This window comes from Stegastes partitus, unplaced genomic scaffold (assembly GCF_000690725.1).
Source record: "Stegastes partitus isolate 25-593 unplaced genomic scaffold, Stegastes_partitus-1.0.2 Scaffold90, whole genome shotgun sequence".
NCBI lineage: Eukaryota > Metazoa > Chordata > Actinopteri > Pomacentridae > Stegastes > Stegastes partitus.
In genome coordinates, this window is record NW_007577821.1 from 469,434 (window position 1) to 486,771 (window position 17,338).

Sequence of the window (17,338 nt, forward strand, 5' to 3'; positions counted from 1 at the left end):
CAATTAAGTCCAATTACTTAATCCTGTTCCTGAAACTGCTTTCTTTCTCTTTAGGCCTCACTACCATTGTTACTCAGCGCCGTGAGGAGAAGCCACCACACAGCACATGGCAGCACATGCTACTAAACACATGCTATTAAACTCATCAAACTCATTGTCCGGTGTCTTATTTATCCCAGAATGTCACTCTTGCAGGTAATGAAGCTCAACTTCATTACAGTTGGTAAATTTGAATTGCCTACCGACAGTCTGCATGTAAAGCGTTCAGAGGACATCTGTAATTTTAGCTTCAGAAAGCAACCTGGAACACTTTCACCTCTTCCCTGCATGCACATCAGTCTGTGCCAAATGAATCCAAACTGGGAGCTGTGGAATCAGCTCCTTCCCACTGTCGCTAAGTGCTTGATCAAAGGAAATGTAAGGGAAACTTTGGATTGTTGGGTTCTATGTTCTCTGTTTGAAAATGGAAAGGTCTTCATTTCACTATGTAAAGTGCTTTTAGATGACAAATATTTTGAATTGCCATTATACAAATAAAACTGAATTGAACTGAATAGAATTGCCACCCACAACAAGTATAATCTCAACCTGAGGCAAATACTGAGATATGATAAAGCATCACAATGCATTTATTGCAAAGACTGTGGCCAAAGCATGGCTGGGAACAGAACATTTGCTGCTGGAGCATTAATGATTTGAACTGAAACACAGTGAGGAGTCAGAATTCTCCAAAAAATGTACCTCTGCTTATAATATAGCCAAAGAAAAACTACGTTTTACTTACTTGAAGTCCCTGATTATCCCTGTATAAAAATCATTTTAAAAACAATTATGTACACCTTCATTACTGTTTACAATCATTTACATGATGTGTTTACCCATGTGTATAGGAACTAAAGGTAACGCTCCAAAAGACATGGTCAAAGACGTCACTCTGCGCTGCACCTGACTCTTTCATTCAGGTGCACCCAGTGCAACTAATGTAGAAAGGTAGCCTGGAGCCCTGTCGTTATTCTGATTTTCGGATGCAGAATTTTCATATAGTACATATAGCATAGTAAAAGGTGGCTGCGCTTATGAAGATAAGAGGACAAGTTTTGTAAAACTGCCATCTGCCATAATATTTGTTGACAGAAACAATGTGATGTAAAGAAAGTAGTTTAACACAAAAACTAGCCAATTGTTCTGGTGTGATGACTAAATACATAGAGATGGCCAAACCTTTACAGTAAACATTTATACTATTCAGGTCTAGTGTTGTAGAATCAGACAGCTGAGAGAGGAGCACCATCAATCCAGCCGTTAGTGGGCAAAAGCTCAGCTGTTTTTTAAATTAGCCTAACCATGGCCTTTTCTCTGAGAAGGCAGGAATCATCAGTCATTTGTTGGTAATCAATGAGTTACCATACTGACTGAATCAAAGGTTTGCATGGAGACAGACTGCAGGATTTAGCCGGTGATGCGAACTCTGTATTATATGTCTCAAAACTCAATGGCTGGAATCAAAGTTTTATGTAGTTTTAAAAATGTTTTTGTCCTACCGGTGACCCAGACTCAACGACATGAGGGCAGTAGGTTTATGAAAATACCCTGCTTATGTCTTACGTCAGTGAAGTGAGGTATCTCTCCTGAGGCATCTCTTTGTTGTTGACTCAGTTCTGTGCCCCGAACCTGTAGGTGTTTTTTGAAGTCTGGGAGATGTGTGTGCTCATAGAAGGAATTGCTGATCAAGTGTGCTTTAAAGTGCTTCAGCTAGCCTGCATCTTCTCACCTGTATGTGTGTCTTCTTTTCTCAACAGAGGCTGCAGGAGCCACCCTTGAGAAATCTTGAACAAATATTTATCATCCAATATAAAATGTATTTCTGTGACTCCAAAAACATACAAATAAAATGTACCGCTGGCTCAAACTTCCATTATTCAAGCTTCAACATTCCCATGGGATTCTCTGGGTAATTTGCAGTAAATTGATGGCAAAATAGCTGTGGGAAATAATTTGTCTCCAAATTACTTTATTTTCTTAACTTGTCTTAACACATTTCTCTGTTGTCATCTTTAGCGGTGCTCTGTACTCACCAAAACCCGAGACACTTGGTCATTTGCATTTAGAGTGCACACTGTAGATAAAAATACACAATCTCAAAAAAAGTCACTTGGGACTAATGGAAAAAGAAGAAGTTTGATGGTGAAATGGATTTGGCAGGCAAAAAAGGTACAGAAGAAAGTTTCTAGAGATAGCATCAGTAAAGACATAATTTGAGAGTAAGCTGATATTGTTGCTCTTGGTAGGTACAGGCCTCAGGGGCTAAAATCAGCCAGTCCTAATCAATAGCAGAATTGACTCATCATTAGTTTGCCATTTTTGCACTCTTGCTGATGTGAATACTAATTCCCAACCGCGTGTGTTTCGGCCATCGCTTACTGTGGCACACCGTTCATGTTTCCACAGGTTTGGCTCAGGAAACGCTTGGCGTCAGTTTAATGTTCTCCCGAGGTGTCTCATCAGCTCAGCTTGGTACACACAAACTCAAAATGCTAAGACAAGATGCATTTGCTTTTCTGCAGCCATGATTACCATAAATCTCTAGCCAAGGTGCAGTGGTGATATAGTGCACCATTAGAGATATGACAAATACATTCATTAGCTTCCTCACAGCACCTCAGCTCCAAGCTGTAAGTCCCCAGGGGAAGTGTGGATAACTTTGTTGTTGCCTCTAATGGCAGTCGCATCGACCCCAGGGGTAACAGAGGAAAAGATGATTGAGAAAGATGGATCAACATGGCTCACATTCAAGTGCTATTCTTGGCCTAATGATGAAAAAGGTCCTAAAAGGTCATTTTTTTTCCTCGACTGCAGGTCATGAAAATAAAGAAAACAGTTGTAAAGACTTTTCTCATGGACTTCTCTGTTCAGTTTGCCAACATTTGCACATAATCCTTAAATTCAGTTTTAAAAATAAGAACTTAGAGCTGAATAAATCTTCTTTCCTGTCAATCTACAAAGCTGCCTTGGTTGTTTAAAGGCCCCGCATGATGAAAAATCATTTTTTATTTTTTATATGTTTTACAAACTTGGATGTGTAAGATAAAAGCTGTGAAACTATAAAGACATCCAGCCTCTCCCCAAATAGCCTCCCAACTTTGCAACTCAGTAAGATTTCTTTTTAATTCGTACTTGGAAATCTGGTAACTAATAGCTGTCCAGGAAAAAAATCAAATCAAATCCCTCTCACTGGTCGCTGCTTTTGAAGTAAGCCATGAGGTGAGTCTCATGCCTCAGACACAAGCAAGGAGACGCTGTCTAACAAAACCAACTAATACATGAACTAAAGGCAACAACTGCTGTAAATTTGGTGACATTTCCATGTAAAATCATCACAGAGAAAGAAAGGAGTGAAGGAGTGAAGTCTTCTTTTGACACATTTAGTCACATCTGTGTCTGCTGCTGTGATGTCAACTGTTTCCAAATCACAGATACAGAGAGTCTTCTTCCTGAAGATAATGTGGTCAGCAGCAGCTCAGCTGCATTTAAAGCTACAGACAGACACTAAAACCAGTAGCTGTTTAATCATAGTGAAATGCACCATCTTTGCAGTCATTTAAGATGAGAATTAAGACACATTCTGAGGACATCTGAGACTTAGTAATTTGGTAAAAAGGGGGACAATATGGCCCATTTGAAATGTTTTACAATGAATACAAACATCAACTGAAGATGTATTTTTAAAAGGCGATAGTGATGACAGTGAAGGTGATTTAGTCAGATCACATGTAAAACACCATTGTGCCAAAAACAGGGATGTGATAGTGGTGGTGCCAGAGTTACATCTATACCAGCTAACCCATTCAGCCTAAAAGTCCAAGTTAACACTAAAAATTGGTTCTATTACTTCACCTTCTGATTGATAAGCATGCAAGTCAAAACAGTGAGTACAGAGTCAGTTGACCACAGCGTCTTATCCAAAAATAAGACGTATCGGTGGTGAAATGATCAAGTGCCAGACAAACATCAAGCACTTAGTATACTGAGGACACGTATTTTTATTGCACTTTCACTCTTAAACAGATAATTACATTCACTTCCATGTTGTGCCACATTTCTGATAATGTACAAATCTTAGCATCAAAATAAGACTGGTCCTTATTCACAGTGCATGCCCCATAAGCAAAGTATTAATTAATAGAAAAAGTATTAATAGAATTATAACAAAGATTTTTTTTAATATTTTTTAAACCAAAAATGAAATAGAGTGAGCACTGCTTTCACTTTCATGTTGTATGGTACAATGGTGCACTGTATTGCATGGCTTCACTCTATGTGAAACATTCTGATTTTGTGTGATTTTGTGTGTTAGACACACTCGGAAGTACAAAATAGATTAGCTGAACCGCAGACGCTATTGTGGAAGCTGAACTATGAAGAGTTCCCCTTTAAAGGTCAGCACACCTCATTTACAGAACACAATTTAATAATTTGCCTGAGGAATACATGTGAATCTCTCATGAATGTCCAATTGATTTAATTTTAGATTATTTAAAAAAGAAAGAAAAAAAAAAAGAAAAAGTCAGAGCAAGTCAGAAAATGTACAGCAGGTTCTCCACATGCACACATCCACTAAAAGGCATATTTTTTTGAGGCTGTTACAATCAAATAAAATCCAGCTGATAGTAGCTGAGTGGCAGATTTTAGAAACAGCTGATGCACACACTGAGTCCACAGTCTGATTTAATGTGTCTGAATGCAGCAGGCTGACAGCACATCTCTCTCACATAACCTGCTGCAGTGGCTGAGTGTAAAGAAGGTGATGACATTAGCCTATTAATGTCAAAGACTGTAAGGCCGACTGTCTGCAGGCTTACATTTAGGGCTGGTTACTTAACAATGCTAACAATATAGAATTCATGACAACCTACAATTAAAAGAAAACTACATTAATGGAAAAAAAAAGAACTAGTAGCATGGAAAGTTTGAGATTTTCGGCAACATTAGCTTTCTTGCCCAGAGTTACGTGAGAAAATGAATGAAGTGAGTGTCAATGCAGGAAGTATAAAGGTGGAGGTAGGAGACAATCATCCGAGCTGTGGAGCTTTCCTCACTTATCCAAAAATCAAAAATACACCAAAAACTCATACAATACAGTGCATACATACAGAGCATTTTTCCCTATAGCAAATCAACAGTGAGATGCAGCAAGACCATTATATTCTACAGAATAGGCTGACAACTAACTGTAATCTAAACTATGCTAATTACTGCCGATCCACGCTATGTTAATTACAGCCAGCTCATTTCCTAAATCACATTATACACGATGTTAAATGAGTCTTTTAACATTTACATCACGTCTAATGTTTACTTACAAAAACAACATTAAAGAGTTGACATTTGAGTAAAAGCATTTTTAAAAGAACAGCTGGAATTATGTCTGGTTTTTCAGCTGCATCATAACACTGACAACGGTGATACTGATAGAATGAAAGCCTCGACTATACGGTGACAGATGTAACTAGAGCTAATATATAAGAAATGGCACCAGTCTGCATCTGATGGTTTCGTGCAATTTTAAACGTATATAAAGATAAAGCTGAAAGCAATCTTCTTGCTTGAGATGTCCTCTATAAATGAAAGGCACTGGTGTCTGTTTACATTTAATTCAAATATGCTCCATAACTTTTTCAACTAAGTTATACAACTTCGTCTAGGTTTTTGAATTTTAAAAACAATTGACTTCTAAATGAACTGAATACGGGCTGACTATGACAAAATGTGTGTGAGTCTGTATGTGTGTGTGAGCAGCACAGCGATTGTAAGTGATTTAAGAAAAGTGCCATATTTCTTTTGTTGTGCTCTTTCTCTACCAACCCTCAGAGCTGTTTCCTTGAAAGAGGAGATCCAATGTCTTTTTACAATGCCTACACCAAGGCCTTGGCGGTCCTTGGCAAGGATCAATCTCTGAGGCTTGAGCAGTATAAAGTTAATCAGGAAGAGGGGCCTGTTCATCAGTGCCCTGACATGCTCAACTGTCAGTCAAAAATCACGCTCCCCTGTCCTGACAGCTGTAGAAGCTAGCAGCCTCACACGACCCGCTGACTGCTATCTGTTTACCATTTGTCAGCCCCGTTGAAAAGTCCATTTAAAAATGGAGAGTTGACCCAATGTGTTACTGCCGATCTGCTGAAGATTATACATCGATATTCACTAAAGTTCAGTGCTACTTGTACATATTCATTCTCATATTCTGTTTGCACTATTCTTGTTTGTTTGCACTATTTCTTATATTTAAATGTACATTTTTCTGTCTCGTATGTATCTCTGTGTTTAATGCTGCTAACAACAATGTGAATTTCTCCACTGTGAGATAAAAAAAGGCATATCTTATATTATATTGTCATATCAAGAGATGTTAAATTTATATGAAAACACCTTTTTATAAACACTTCATATGTTTTGAATGCAAAGTTGTAGTTTTGTAAAGTAACTTACGCTAATAGTGCAAATGGTTTAAAACTAGAATATTAGTATTATTTTTTTCCAAACTGAAAACGGAATGATAAATGGTGTGCGTACTTATATAACACTTTTCTACCTTAGTGGTACTCAAACTGCTTTACAGTGTGTTTCTTATTCACCCGTTTGCAAGAACACTCACAGACATGCAAAGTGCACGCCTGCCATCGGGAACAACTTTGGAGTCAACGTCTTGCCCAAAGACACTTCTACATGTGGAGAGTTGGGGAATTGAACTGCCAAACTTGCAATTAGTGGAGAAGTCGCTCTACCACCTGAGCCACAGCCTTTTACGTCACAAGCATTCCAAGCTCTTACTGCCAAAACGTCCACAGGTTTACATTTCAGCGTACAGTCCATGATTTGTCTTTATGTTAAATGTGCAGAGTGCCAAAAAAATTAAGGTACATCCACAGAGCATCAAGCAGGAGCTTTGAATGAGGAGTTGTATTGTTTTGGCAGGTGTGGGGAATCAGGCTCCACACTGTATGACACCCATTAGTTCAGTTCATAATCAAAGGTCACAGTCATTATAGTGTACTGCAGCAATGCTAATGCTATCACCAAATGATGATGTAATAACTTGACAGGATGTTTTTAAAGTGCCTGTAGTATCATTTCTTGACAACATACTCATTCTTATAGATTTTTTATTTTTTTTTGTCAGATCACATAGTGAACTGATAACATAAAGAACTTATTAAAATGTCTCCCCCCTCTGGCAGTGAGACTAATTACACAAACACTGTTGAATCGTGCTGTTATACTTTGAGTTTGACTGTTTTCTTTGTTGGGCTGTAAGTACGTAAATGCAAAGTTTCTTTTGTATCTGAAGCATCAGAATGTTTTTCAGGACGCTAGTGTAGTGGGAGCATCTGTCTGGAAAGTTTGGTATTTCCAGATGGCCCTTGAACACACCATCAGATGTAGGTCAGCTCCTCCCATTGCCCAGCCCCTGATTGAGGGTATTTAAAGCACCTGTGGCATCATGGCTGCCCTTTTGTGTCTGTTTGAGTGCCACATGGGCTGCTGGTGACTCTGAGGTAGGTGCGTTGTGTGGATTGTGGACAGGGTTTTGACTGTTTTCAAGCTCTAATTCATTTTCATGATGGTGACATTCATTTGTTTGACAGTCTTCCCTGCGTACTGGTGTCTGTTGGTTGAGGTTTATGCCAAGCTTGCTTGCCTTGGCTTAATGTGGACGTTGCTGATTTCCCTAGTATCCATATAACAAAGACCGTTACATCAAGGTATGAATAGTCTACTCAGCAGTTAAGAAGGGTGACTGTAAAAGGTAGTTGTTATAACATGTTATAATCATGTTATAAACCTGTTATTAACATGTAATGTCTTTTGTTGTGTTGTAGGGTGTTATCAACTGCTGTTTTGCCTTTGTTTGCTCTTGTTTGCCTCTGTTTTGTCCTCGCCTGTCTTAGTTTGGCTATGTTAGCCCAGTGGTCGCATTTTAGATTGAACGAACTGGTTTTATGACAATTCCCATAGGCTGGTGGACCAGGTTGCTGGCTGGTGGTGGAGGTTGGACATTGTGTGGTTTTCTTTCACAGCTTGTAGTGGTAAGAGCACTGGGGCACCTGATCTTACACCGGTGTGGTAGTCCTGACTGATTGCTGTGCGCTCACGAGTGGTTGGTGGTTTGTTTCACCTCTGGACATTTAAGTAAGTGACCACCTCTCTCCCCCCGCTGGCTTCCATCCACTTTGCTCTCTCTCCAGGTACATTTTATTCTGGAAGTGTCTTTTTTAAAATGGTTTTATTGTTAAACAGAATTACATTAATGAAATAAATATCTTTGTACATTTCAATGGTTTGATTTGTTTTTGTTCTGGCTTTTAGGTTGCTTCTCCCGCAGGCACTCCAGAAATCTAGTATTAATCAACCATTCCACCAAATTATCAATAAACTGCAATTTCTTTGGATTTGAACCACGTCTCTGTCTTCTCTTAGCAAACGAACTTGTGTGACCTTTGTGACCTGTGTGACTAATTGTGGTAGTTTACATTTAACTTGTAGTTCCTGGGGTGAGAGTCCCCAGGTGGCGTTGTCGGGTTCTCTAGATACTGGTACAGCTCACGTATTACTCTCTCCTACGTCCCACTCCCCCCTTGGTCTAACCCCGCCACACTAGGTAGGTTTTCAACCTTCCTCCTAGTTGCTGTAGTCTACTCTGTCTCTGCTGCTGTGGTTTCTTACTTCTTCAGCTCAGGCGAGCCAGTCATTGCTAGTTGACATAAAATGCATGGCTGCTGTCGCATCTGCATGTGACTGTTGGCTCAGAAAGCAGATTCTAAAGTGTTAATGCAGGAGTATTTTCCTGCACCTGGCAGGCTTAATCAGCGTTTTGTGAACTTGTTTGGCAAGGGCTTTATTGTAACGGACATTCATTTATACGTACAAATCCTGCACGCCAGCTCCAAGTATTTAGCCGACACCCTCATTTAGAGTAATTTACAACATGCATTACAGTTTAATTTTCTTAAATACATGCAAATCCACCACATTACAAGAAGTTAATGGCTATATGCTACGTTGAAACATAATAATATGCAGACTAGTGTTATTACAACAACTATTTGCTACATGCTTGCACAGAGGAGTAGCATTTAGATTTGATAGAACTAAAAACACATGATTCTTTTTTTAAATGCTTTTTTTTTTCTCCGTTTGAAGTAAATTAACATAGAACACATTGATGAGTACTCAGTAAGTTGTGCATTTTTCCTATAATATAGGCCTGTGTATGTAGACTTTTCCATATGTTAGCTTTCTTTTTTTACACAATATAGTAGAAAATGATGCCATTCCAGTTATATAATATGTTAAAGAATGACCATTTTGGGACTGGTTGCATGTTTAGTCTTTGCAATAGTGATGTGCATTTCAATCACCTATATCCATACCCTTTTAATAAATGCCTTAAAATAATTACAGTGGCCTTAAGCATCAGATGATGATTGACTGGAAGACTATATCATGCTGATCTCTTGTAAAGTAAGTGCCTGAAAAAATAATAGAACGCTTTAATGCTCTATTCCTCAACTTAAAAACATTGAAAGCGGCCACCATTGAGAAGAACAACAACTATATTAAGTGACTTTGTGTTTTAATGGCCTTGTCATGTGTGGGCTGAACATCACATTGTAAATCCACAGCCAAATGGAAGCTAATAAAAAGGATGGATCCCTGTAACCTGAGTCAATACGGAGTCAACAAGTCTGGGCTGTGACAGGTTTATTGAGCCCATTTATTCAGAGAGACGAAACCTTAGCTGCTGTGCACACAGATAAGAAATGATTGCAGAAGAGTGCAGCCAAATACACAAATGCAAACCTAAGAACGAGTGACATTCAAAATCAATGCAACTAGTATGAAGCAACAGTGTGAAGGACAAACATCTTTCTCTCTGTATCTGTCTCCATCTATCTATTTGTAGCGACGATCTCTGCTCCCACCAAAGCTGTCTTACAAAATCTTGATAAAATCAGAAGAAGTAGCTTTCTCCTTTTTCTTCTATTTATCTGTCACCATGAACTATCCCAGATGATGACTCCTGCCCTGGGTTCACTAACTCCTTATGGTGGACAGACAGAGTGGAGTTTAAAGCAGTTTTGATCACCTGTAACAGCTTGAGAGGATGCAACATTCATGCTGCTCACTAGTGTTTGTTTTTTGTCAATAATCGTAATGGAGGAATTGTAGACCAATGCTGTGCAAAAAAGAGAGTAGCTGCTGACAGATTACACAGCAATGCTGTTTAGGTTGTTTCTTTTTTGGTCGTTCAAAAAGTGTTTCTACTTGTACTATATATTTAACTTTAAAGACCAAAGGCAAGTGAATTGATTCCAATTGGTGTGACTCATGCATAAACAGCTAAACATGAATTTGTCTATAGGGACATAACTGTCTCCAACTGTTATAGTTCCATTAAAGTGAGGAATTTGGTGCTGACATTTTTCATTTACCGTAATCATTGTTTACACAAAGTGGATTGGCCTGCGGTGCAGATACAGACTGAGCATTCTATTTTAAAGCGCTATTTCCAGGGGTTGTTACCAAGCTCACTCAGAACAGACTACCTGACTTAAGATTAGAATGCCAACTGCTTGCTCATAGGGAATCCAAAGGCAACTTTGGATTGTTGGGCTCTCTGTTCTATGTTTAAATTTGCAAAGTCTTTACCTTACTATGTGAGGTGCGATGAGATGCACAGTGGAGTGGTGGTTAGCACCGTGATCTCACAGCTAGAAGATCCCTGGTCTGCATCCTGGTTAGAACGCCTGGGATCTTTCTGCGTGGAGTTTGCATGTTCTCCCTGGGCAGCGTGGTTTCTCTCTGGGTTCTCCAGCTTCCTCCCACAGTCCAAAAACATGTTGAGGTTAATTGGTGATTCTAAATTGTCCGTAGGTGTGAATGTGAGTGTGCTTGGTTGTCTGTCTCTCTGTGTAGCCCTGTGATAGACTGGTGACCTGTCCCTGCCTTCGCCCTAAGTCAGCTGGGATAGACTCTAAACATTCAAAGAAACTGACTGGTGTTTTAGTGCATAACTAAAACGGCAACATATAGATCGTACATCGGCTCAGGTGTGCCACTGCCATGAGCAGTAGCTATATCTATTTGTGGGAGTGATAGGAAGCCAATCATTTTCAAATGTTTGTCAGTGATCTCTGATAAGTGTCCACATGCTTGCAGTAGCAGTCACTACAAATCTGTCAGTCGGACCCTCATGACTGTTTGCCAATATCACAACTGTGCACTGGGATGGAAATACGTTACATAAGTGTGCATGTGATTACTTACCAATTCTGCAAGGTATAGGTTCAGACTTTCAGTGTTTCATAAATAACTAATCAAAGGAACCAGTCTCAACCTAACTTGCAGTGTGGAGCTTCTTCCTCAGAATTGGTTTCTGGGTTGAACATGTATGGCTAAACAACTCCAATATTACAACTTGCCACTGTATCGTGTGGAGTTGTTTTACAGCATTTGAGCAGAGTCACAGGTGAGCTGGTGTGCTCCAGCTGCAGCGAGTCGGGAGTGGTGGGTGGAGAGAGAGGCGGTGTAGGGGCCTAAATGCATTAAAGTTAATGTTTGAACAATTAGAATGTAATCATTTAGGTTTATGGTAGGACAATAATAACTGAATTGAATTGAATCAAGACAAATTAAAAGCAGTATTAACAGTATGTACAGGTAAATGATTTAAAATGTTTAAAATTCTTTATTTGATGTGGACAAAGAGGGGAATGGTCAGAACATCAAGCTGATGGCTTCAGTAATTGAAACCTACAGGTAGAGACTTCATGGAGCTGCATATTCTAGAGGAAGCAACAGTGTAGAGTTACATTTAGTCATTTTAAGTCAGGAAGGGATTGTTGTCATAGCTAAAATTCTAAATATGTAACGTTGATACACAAGGATGTTTCCAGGGGAATAAATCAACCACCGGAGAGGGACTTTAATGAAGGGGATGTGATACCTCCAATTTACTTTATGATCATGAAAGCAGCTTTATTACAAGTCCACAGAAACCCGAGGACTTTGTAATTAAGTACATCCTAATACAAAACCAAAACTAATGTTGAATCTGTGGGTAACTTTGACTTCCCTGGAACCCGCCTAATCTGAAGACATGTATGGACCCATGTTGTCATTGAACCACTGGTGTTGAGGTGGTGTCCAGCAAATGATGTGGGCTTTATTGACAACTGGAATGAACAGATGAAACTGTAACAAAGCTCCTGAAACCCCGTAGACACAGTGTCTGCTCCCCCAACCACCTAAATCACTGACCAAGAGGAGTTATGAATGAGAACCTCATAATACTTCTATTTTCACAGAAGGAAACAAACACAAAAGGACAAAATGAAAACTAAATGTGGACTATTAAATACATTAAATATTGAATCTAAATCTCTGTTAGCAAAAATGAGGTCAGGGTAGAAATTGTCAGTGAACCCCCTCTAACTGTGGACTTAAACCTAGTCACAGTAGAAGTCATTGGAAAGTCTTGTCTGAGCCTCTCACACCCAAAATCAACAACAATTCTAATTGTTCTATTTTATCGCCCTGCTCGTTACTCAAAGTTTTTGTCTGAATTCTTAGATTTTTATTTGATTTAGTGCTCAGTACAGATAAAGAAATCCAAGTTATTCACCCTTTTCAATTAGACTCAAGCATTTTGTAACTAGTGTGTTTATTGTTGAAAGGTGTAAAGATAGAGGGTATATTATGTTGTAAAGACTAAAAATGTTTTTTATTGACGAGACCATGATGAAAATGAATCAAGTAAATTAACATGTTGCTTGTCCTTTGTTAAAATTTGACACATTTACGGCATGCTTATAATAAACATATTGTTAAAATGTGTTGGTCCTGATAAAAAGAAATCAAGTAAAGATCTGAAACTTTATTTTGATGTTTTCAGTTTCTGTGTTTTGTGTTGTCTGGTAAATGCAGGTATTTGCTTGACCTTGGTACATCATTACATTGAGGGCCAATAGATTGAGATGAATGTCTGTATCTTTATAAAGCATTAGATAAAAAATATTCTACAAAAAACGACTTTGCAGTGAAGCAAATATTGCATTCTAAAATGTGACATACAACGAGGGACCTCTGATGAAGATGATACAGCCCCGCTTTAAATATATATAAATCAAAGTGATCCCTGCCACTGATAGCTATTAACTTTAATGACTTCAATCATCACAGTTGACTTGTTTTAGAGACATCAGCCTGAGACTCGATCCTAAACTGTTGTCCACTTCCCCCCAAACCGTACCTTAATTGCATAAGACAACATCTAACATGATTGAAACTGCATTAATAATTTTTTTAAATCAACCTCTTTCATCAGTCAGGTGGGATGTTGGTATGGCAACTGAAAAACAGCTTTAAAAAACAAAACAAAACACAAGTCAACAAACAAAAACAACAATTTCTCAACAGTGTCATTTTTTTCAGTATGTCTTATCGTCTCAAAGTGGAAAAGATCTGTCTCCCTGCTTTTTTATTTTCTTGTGTTTCCTCCTCCACGTCTGTAAATCCAGCACAGAATATCTGATTCCCATTTTAATACTCAGCGATAAGGTGGCACAGCGTGATCTCTCGCTCCTTAAGCATTAGCCCACAGCTGTCAGGATGATTTGTGGCATCATGTGCTATCCGTTTTGTGATCAGACAAATGTTTTTATTGTATTTCACTTTGGAGGACTTTTCAAACTTCCTATAGTGCTCACATTTGATTTGATACCGATCCTTTTGTGTTGGACTGATGGCTAAATTCACCCACACTGTTGGTCAACAGATGTTAATGTTTATTCTGTAATAATCATAAATAAGGGCTTCCACTGCAGGCTCATAAAAGGGCATCAAATTGACCACAATAATTACATTTCTCATTTGAATGATGGGTAATGGCTCTCAGCAGAAAAAGTTGCTTTGTGTGGTCAGTCCTGCCTGTCTCATTTTAATAGACTACTTCACATTGTGCACTCTAAATTGGTCTGGGTTTATTTTCTGTAATCTGTGTTTGTTAATATCAGTAACTGACAGGAAATACATTTCAACCCAAGCTGATACCTGGCAACACATTTACAATAAACAAGAAGAGGATAATCCCCAATGTTAACACCCCATTTTAGACTTTTTTTGTTCTGTTTTTTTCTTGCTTTGAACTAGCATCCTATGTAAAAATTTATTTCAATTAATTTCCTGTGAGGGGAGACGACTACAAACACAAGAGAAAATACACTGAGAAATATAATGAGAAGATCAGCACCATTCTAACAGCTCTCCAGCAAATATAAAGCCGGTTTGCTTTGCACGAAGACTGGAATCAGGGGGAAACAGCTTGCCTGGCTCTGTCTGAAGGTTACAAAATCCGCCTACCAGCTCTTCCAAAGTTTCATTTGTCTAATCCGTACAAAACGGAAATGTAAAAACATCAAACTGTTGTTTACTTGGGAGGTTGTACGCAAAGTATTTCTTGGCCTGGGGCAGTACCTTCCTGATGCATCTGCTTTACAATCATGATGACAAGACTCCGGAAAGTTACTTCAAGATTTTAGGCTCATCCAACCAGCTGCTGGCTGTAGTTTTTTATATGCATGGACTACACTCCAAACTAAATAAGCAATGAAGTGAAGTAAAAGAAAAAAAACTATCTTAGTCGTGAATTATAAAAATATAAACTGAAGGAAACACCCAACCTGCCTCACCAGTAAGGTATGTAGGAGGTCTGATTATTGTTTCAAAAAGGTAGATGCTTATCTGAGCTTAGTTTATACATATTTGCTGACAATAGGTAATAGATATAGACTCCTGATCATGCTGTTTGGTAGATCCCTGTTGAAGCATTAGGTTTTCACTGGAGTAGTTTTATGTTAGCAGTCAGCTGGACCACAGGACACAGAGCTGGAACAAACTAGCCTGGTAACTATTGTGTGTGTTTGTGGAGCCACATTTTAAAAACATATGCAGTCTTTTCATTAAGAGGAGTATGAACTCCTGAGAAAATGTAACTGAACAAGAGTGTTTCACTAAAGCAAGCACTCAAAAACATTCAAATCTGAGGGAACATGAGAGTGCTTCTGCGAATTGATCACAGTAATAGTAGCGAGAAAAAGAATATTGACCAGTGGCAAAGTTGGTGAGTTGGTAGGGTTTATATTTTATTGAGGCTTTTGTCAGAAGGAAAGACTTTACAGGTGATTGTGCTGTAACATGTTAGATGTACAGTATTGGATTCATTGAGCTGAACAAAACTGTGACATCTGCTGTCATGGCTATCAAGACCTAAGTTGTAATATTTCAGAGATACTAAGCTGAAAGAATAATACAAGTTGATACACGAGGAGCTACTTGACATCGGTGCACTCTAGGGATCAATATCTCGGGAGATCCATATTGTGATTTCAAAGGCATGGACTTGGAGTGGCTGCTTCTCTGACCTCCTGTCTGGCTGACCTGCATTGATCTGACCCAGAGAGAGTTTGAGAGATTGAGCTGTGAGTGGTTGGAGCACTCACACTGGATATTACTGGGCGTCCGTCACTGGTGTGTGTACGCACACTTGTGTGTATTGCAAGCACGTGTGTGCAATGTAGGGACGCAGGCTAAAAAAGTTCATTACACACTCCATGCAGTCACACCTCCCCATCGCAGAAAAGCTTTCCATTCATGAGTGAACAGACCAGTGCTGCAAAATCTTACCAAGGGGAGTTTCTGTATTGAGCTACAAAACTGTGTGATTGATGCATCAGTGTAGTCGAAGGAGTTTAGTTTTTTTTCACTTGTTTACATTAATCAGCATGAAGTCAGCCACATCACTTGCCTCAAGACACAGTTGCCACTATCATGACCCTGGAAACCAACATTTAATTCACGATTCAAAACTGCATTGCATTGCTGGGACACTTGCAAATGTTTTAGAGTGTTCGGACTCTTTTATTAAACTTACAAGATTTGCAGACGATTGTGTTGTCTTCATAATTGACTTCTATTCTGGGATTTCACTGTAGCAACCAAATGCTGTTTATTATTGATTATTATTTTTCGCTACAGAATTCAGAACTGGCTCTAATCTCACTAATCTCTTCATCTTGCATTAATTATATTTATTTTAGAACAAGTTAATTCTGATTATGTTTAATTTCACTTGTCTCAACAGTACATCGGCTTGTTTGGTTTGACTTTGACTTGAATTTGTAGAATCTTGAAAAGATATTTTCTTTTCGCCTCCTTGTCAGTTTTACTCACAAATGTTTCAGCTTTCATCCGTCTGAGTGAGAGCTTGGTCTGTTATTAATGGGCTGCCAGTTGAAGATGTAACTTGCCTGAGTGCCTGTGTTTGATGATCTTGTGAGAGGAGAGAATGAGAGGGTTTATCATGTCTTTAACAGATTTGCATTCATTATGCTTCCTTTTCATATATAGGTTTGTGAGGGGAAAAAAGAATAAAAGAGGGATTTCTTATTATATCAATTGATCTCAACAGCATTGAGATTTATGCAACAAATTGCAATATGTCAGAATAATGATTACAAACTACATGTAAAAGTTGTAGTACCAAATGAATAAAATGGAGATCATGAATATCACATATCACAGCATATATAATCAGCAAATTATTATTGTATACTTGTGGACCCTTTGTGTGGTCACGTCAGAAACACAGATTGTTTTTTAGAAAAATATAATAGCAAAGAAACAGCATGTTAGGCAAGATAATCTCGTATTTTAAGTGAGAACTGCATTTTGTGTAATCAGTGATGTTTTTTTGTATCACAATCAACACCCCGATGCCAGTGGCCAAATTTAATCAGGAACTGGCTCGAGGAACATGATGATAGCCCAAAATGTTGGCCTCCAAACTCCCCAGATCCCAATCCAACTGAACATCTGCCAGATGTGCCTGAATAAGCTGGATCCACAAAGGCCCACCCCACAACCCAGAGGACCCAGAGGACCCAGAGGATACACAGCCAGCGTCTTAGTGGATTCCCAGAGGTCCTGTGTTATTGCCCCATGGGTTGGAGCTGCTCTGGTAGCACAAGATCTACATAATCATAATAATAATAGGTTTTAATGTTATGGATGATCAGTGTACATCAACTATGTTTGTAGACTGTCTTTGAACGCTGTTTGTGAATAAAATCAGGGCTGCAAATGCACATATTTACCAATACTACAATATTTATTTCTTGTTTCTAACTGCCAAATGAGTCCACTGCAACATTAAAATATAGTATATTGTTCCTAGAGACTATGGAAATACAGCACAGTCCAAGTAAATATAATATACATGGATGTC